The sequence below is a fragment of the Dermochelys coriacea genome, chromosome 1, assembly GCF_009764565.3.
Source record: "Dermochelys coriacea isolate rDerCor1 chromosome 1, rDerCor1.pri.v4, whole genome shotgun sequence".
Classification (NCBI taxonomy): domain Eukaryota; kingdom Metazoa; phylum Chordata; order Testudines; family Dermochelyidae; genus Dermochelys; species Dermochelys coriacea.
In genome coordinates this window covers 187,182,138-187,188,137 of record NC_050068.2, presented here as the reverse complement: position 1 = coordinate 187,188,137, position 6,000 = coordinate 187,182,138, and the positions used below count along the sequence as shown (strand labels likewise).

Below are 6,000 nucleotides of genomic sequence, written 5' to 3'. Positions count from 1 at the left end.
GTTAGTTTCTAAGGTGCCACAAGTACTCCTTTTCTTTTTGCGAATACAGACTAACACGGCTGCTACTCTGAAACCTCTCTTTGTAATGTTTTTCCACCCTAAATTACTTAGTATACTCTCAAATTTAACTCAGTGTTAATGTAACTTTTGTCTGGAAATACTGATTAGAAGGAAAGTGTCCCAGTTCTGCTCTGTGGTCACAATTCAGTTAGTTTTTATGCATGCATAATATCTGCTTGCAAAACTGCAGGTGTTTTGTTCCAGCTGGTGTGGCAGCTGGAAAGGTTAGGCCCCAGTCTTCACTCCGATCTAGTAACAGGGGTTGGATTATCCTTTCAGGTAATACCAGTAGTAGTGTTACCTGAGGTTTTTTAACCCAAAGCTCTTGGTAACTTTTACTCTGCGCAAGGTGGGGTCAGGAAATAAATCAAGGGAGAAATAGCCGTTCAACTGATAGATGGCTGGCACAAACAGGAAAACACAAGAGTGTTTTCACTTGAAGCTAAACTTTACTTAGTCTCAAACACTTACACACATCTGCAACAGGTTAGTAAAACACCCCCAGCCCTGAATAATTACCAAAGCTGAGCAAGGCTTTCGAGTGGCACTGTGACAGACTTCAGCTGGCCAGGCTTCTATATGCCGGTGCAGACCAAGATGCATCCAGAGAGAGCGTCCCTGAAGAGCCCCTTCTAAGAAGTCCCACTACCTCAAACTTTTTCCCTTTATTTATACATTAGTAATACAATGACATATCCCTTAAAGAAAACTTGCTAAGCAATCAGGTTTAAAAAATCAAGCACGTTATGATCGTCTATTAACCAGAGATTTTTTTTTTTTCGGAGTGTCCATGCCTTAGGGCCCTGACAAACATTCCTGAAGGTGCATATAAACGGACTTCTTATTTTTCTAAAATACATGCATCAGCAATTTCAACATTCTTAGCAGGAAGGGCACGGGGTCAAGCCGCCCTGTCTGTGGACCCAAAACCCTCTCCCTTCTTGTCTTGCTTACGCTGAGGTCTCTGCATGACCAGTTTAGGACCTCCTGACTTGGCTACTTTTAGCAGTAAGCAAAAATGGCTCAGTATGGCCTGCTACCTTGACTACTATTAGCAATAAGCCATAGTGGTTTTAAGCACTTTACTGGTTCACTGTTTACTATGTACAGTAGGATTGATGGACTAGGAAAATAGAAGGTCTCTGAGGCTTTTTCTCGTAGTGCTTCCATTTCCTAGTTTGATTTTCCCCGATGCATTTGGGTGAGGGTTGTTCAGTGTGTTTTCCCATTTCTTTCAACAAAATTGAATTATTTTGGTTGTTGTAGGTTTTCCACCTAAAGATCATTGTTTTTGCCTAGTTGACCTGCACAGCCTATGTTCTGAAGCAGGTTTACAGTAAATATTGGTTCTTTTGCAGACTTGAGGGTAGCTTCATGGAAGACAGGTTAGGGGATTACTGCAGTTAAGGCACTAGGCTGCTGTTATATACACCAAAGAGGAGAGAGACATGGTTACATCCCACTTTTATTCCCGTCTCTTTCTTGAAGATCTGATTGGTGGGTATGGGGGGGACACTCTTTTTAATATTTAAATAGCTGATGCACACATTTAACCATGTTGTATGTTATTCCACGCTGTAGCAGTTTTAAAATTCATTGCTGGATGCATCTTGCATCAAACAGGTTTTTAAAGTTTATCAGTCAGAAAAATGACTTCCCCTGTCTTCTAGGGAGGCCCTGGATTCCCATGATGTTAGGACCAGCTGAGGATAAGGCCAATGCAGAGGCTTACCTAGTCTGATTTCCAGTTAGTATTACACTTCAGTTTTCCTTCTCAGATGATTCTCCAGCCCCCAGTACAGTTAAATCACTCCAGCTAAGTCACAAAAGTCTACCCCTTTCAGAATTAGAGTCCAAACAGAAACACAAACAAAATTTTTCCCCCCATCCTCTTGCTATATATAACCATTGCTCAAAGGATTTGTCCTGTTCCCAAACAGCCTTTCACCTGGGTACAACATCCAGCCCTCCTGGTCCTTTGTCAGTCCCTTCTCCTCCCTGTTGACAGGAGCAGCTGTATCTCTGCACAAGGAAGATCACAGGGGAACCCACACCTACCCTCTACCACAAGTTACCATCCTGGGATGCTAAACAATTATATCTGCCCCATAACAAACTGTTCCATCTTTACTTCCTAGAGCCTCTGCCAATATGCAAAAAGAAAAGGAGTACTTGTGGCACCTTAGCGACTAACAAATTTATTTGTGCATAAGCTTTCGTTAGCTCACTTCATTGGATGCTCACCCTTGCCTCCTCACCAGCCCTTTTCTAGCTAGTAGCCTGCATCTTAACAGAGCACTCCCATCTAATCTTTTTCCTAAACAGCCTACCCTTTTTTTATCCCAGCAAGCTTGCTTTAGTCACATACTTCCCCTTGTCATGTGACTCCTATGTTCATTCCCTTCACTTGGGGAGGTGGGCTAAGCCTCACACAAGAGCAGCTGAGCCCGAAACCACTTAAAGTGTCAGCTCACCCTGTGAGTTGTGAAAGCATCACTCTTCAAGTATATTTGGATGAGGCCTACACTGGACCTATTCTTTTCAGGTAATAAAGATGAGGTACAAAAGACTGAAGTGTCAAAAGAGGAGGTGCTGGAACAAACTTCTCAGATTGTCCCGCAGAGCATGCTGGTGGTTTTGTTTTGTGCACATCGTGTCCCTATGCGGAAACTACGAGTCCTAGTGTGCAATATCCCATCTTGATCTGAGCTTCCATGATTGCTCAAATGGGCAGCAGGATGTAGCATTCAATGCTGGAAAAGATCTATTTTGATCCAAACAGAGCTGCCTGAGAACTCTACAGGTCCCAATGTGGAATTGCTCAGTCTCAGTCCAAGCAATATGGTTCATATATTGCATGGTCCACCAAACAGTGCACCAGTTCACTGCCTTGGAGTGGTCCTTTCCAGAGAAACTACAGGTCCGAGAATGGTGTTCCAGCTCAATTAAAACATCCTCTGTATTAAAATGAGCACAGCTGCAGCTTACATCGTAGAAAAACATAGCGCTTCCTTTAGATCATTCCTAGCGTAAGCCAAGGCTCAGAGGTCATGCTAAGAAATAGACTACTGTAGGTGAAACCGAGATCAGAATGTTACCTAGTCTGACCACCTTTAGAGCTCACTGCAAAACCTTATCTTTTGCAAAGCCAACCAATAAAGAACAATGCTAGGATAATTTTTAAAAATCCAAATACAGTGACTGACTCCTAAGACAGTAGGAGGAGATCCAATTTTGTTCCGAGTCCTGACTCTCTTATATAACTGTACTTCAGCACCTGGGTGCTATGGTGATTAGTTCTTTGTAAATATAACAGGCAGATAGGTGTATAGTGCCAAGAGACCTTTGAATAAAAGCAGACACCCCTATGCACATGCAGCATCCCAGTGGAGTCAGTGGGGATCCTCACAGTTGGAGGGATCCATCTGTGTGGCTCAGATTGCAGGGTTGGGACCATAGTTATTAAATTAAATATTTGCCTATCATTAAAGAAGGAGTGTTGACTTTGCTGCTTGACATTGTTATAACAGCCTGTTTTCTGTGGGCTTTTATTCCTTCTTAATTTTGAGCTCTTAAATGGTCTATAGATCTTGTACTGGGTCACTGCACAGGGGTGAATTTTTCCCAAGAAGAAGGCAGATCTACAGGATGAAAAGGGATCACGCACTGGCACTCAGGCCTGATGAAAGAGTCTGTGCAGTTACATAAAAAAGAAAAGGATTTCTTTTTGCGAATGCAGACTAACACGGCTGCTACTCTGAAACCTATAAAAAAGAAAAGGATTTCTTTTTGCGAATGCAGACTAACACGGCTGCTACTCTGAAACCTGTGCAGTTACATGTGCATTATTATCTCTATTACAAATAATAGTATTGTTTATCTAATTAATTAATTTGAGTCTAATAAAAATTCTAATAACAAATGAAGGGGTAATGAACGATCCCTTAGTGGAAGAACCTACACAGGGGGCAGAATTGAGCTAGAGTAATAACTGGCTAAATCAGAAACATCCACGTGGACAGGACTGAACCAAGGTTAGCTTCCTTCACAGCAGCCTGAAGGATTCTTATATAGCGGCTCGTTGGTCTAGGGGTATGATTCTCGCTTAGGGTGCGAGAGGTCCCGGGTTCAAATCCCGGACGAGCCCTGTTTTTCTCCTTCCCAACACTTGAACAGTTCTATGATCATTTTACATTGTTTTTATTAAAGGTACATTTACACATCAAGATAAAAGAAATGAGGAAACATTTGCAACTAAAAACATGGCGCTCTTGCTTTCTGTCTTGAGAGTACATTAATTTGAATATTATATTTATTCTCTCTGATTCGTGAGTTCCCCTCGCCTCCTCCACACGAACTATTATTAGCCCCACTTGTCCCACAAGTACCCCCATACAGCCTCCTCTTCTTCGTCCTCTAATATTGCTCAACCCTTTAATGAGACTAGCATTACGGGGCGGGGGACTAAGTAGACAGCCCAAGGGGGAGAGGGAAGGAGGCAGGAAGAAGGGAAGAAATACCTCTTGGGGGGCTGCCTGTGGATTTCACCTCTCCTCCTGTGCCCCCTACTTCGCCTCCCTATAACCCTGCCCTCCCCATGTTCCTATGAGTCTGTGCCCTCCCTAGCCCTAACCCAACCTTGTCATGGGGGGACACCTCCCAGCTATTTACAAATGGAAACAGCAGCAATCTCTCCTCGTCTGCCTCCCCCCGCCTGAAAAGCAGCTTGATCTCACTGTTTAATTTTTGTTTCAGAGTAGCCGCCGCGTTAGTCTGTATCCGCAAGAAGAACAGGAGGACTTGGGGCACCTTAGAGACGAACACATTTATTTGAGCCTAAGCTTTCGTGAGCTACAGCTGTAAGCTGTCCTCCCGTTCTCTTCCTTTAATTTTTGTAAAAAGAAAAGGAGGACTTGGGGCACCTTAGAGACTAACAAATTTATTAGAGCATAAGCTTTCGTGAGCTACAGCTCACTTCATCGGATGCATTTGGTGGAAAAAACAGAGGAGAGATTTATATACACACACACAGAGAACATGAAACAATGGGTTTATCATACACACTGTAAGGAGAGTGATCACTTAAGATAAGCCATCACCAGCAGCAGGGGGGGGAAAGGAGGAAAACCTTCCATGGTGACAAGCAAGGTAGGCTATTTCCAGCAGTTAACAAGAATACCTACTTTGCTTGTCACCATGAAAGGTTTTCCTCCTTTCCCCCCCCGCTGCTGGTGATGGCTTATCTTAAGTGATCACTCTCCTTACAGTGTGTATGATAAACCCATTGTTTCATGTTCTCTGTGTGTGTGTATATAAATCTCTCCTCTGTTTTTTCCACCAAATGCATCCGATGAAGTGAGCTGTAGCTCACGAAAGCTTATGCTCTAATAAATTTGTTAGTCTCTAAGGTGCCACAAGTCCTCCTGTTCTTTTTGCGAATACAGACTAACACGGCTGCTCCTCTGAAACCTTTAATTTTTGTATCTCCACTTGCACGCGCCCCTACTTTCCCCAGCCGCAGTACGCCCGGCCAGGGACCGCCCCCTTGTGCAGCCCTTCCCCCTGGGCAACTCCCCCCCACTCCAGCTACCCCCCCCCCACCCGCTTCTCTGCATTGCCCTCCTCCCACCCACTTCCCCTTGGGCTCCCTCAGTTACTGCCCTCGCGGCCCCGCTGTGCGGCTCGCGCAATAAAATGAATTGAGGGATCGACCCCACAAACAAAACGGAGGGGCTCGCGCCCCCACCCCTTTCCAAGCGGGCTCGTCCGGGATTTGAACCCGGGACCTCTCGCACCCGAAGCGAGAATCATACCCCTAGACCAACGAGCCGCTGCCTGCTACTTTTTCCCCAGCCCGACTCTTCACTATTATCCCGCCTCCTCCTTGCAGCGCGCCAGCCACTGACAGTACCGTCTGTTCCCTCCCCCACCCCGCTCCCG

At 44.8% G+C, this 6,000-nt stretch overlaps 2 non-coding genes across 2 annotated transcripts; one reads left to right on the top strand and one right to left on the bottom strand.

Moving 5' to 3' along the window:
• The first annotated feature begins 4,135 nt into the window (after positions 1-4,135).
• On the top strand, positions 4,136-4,207 carry TRNAP-AGG. Its single transcript has one exon. It is a non-coding gene; the product is annotated as a tRNA-Pro (tRNA).
• A 1,611-nt stretch (positions 4,208-5,818) lies between these two features.
• On the bottom strand, positions 5,819-5,890 carry TRNAP-CGG. The gene has a single exon. It is a non-coding gene; the product is annotated as a tRNA-Pro (tRNA).
• Between the last annotated feature and the right edge of the window lie 110 nt (positions 5,891-6,000).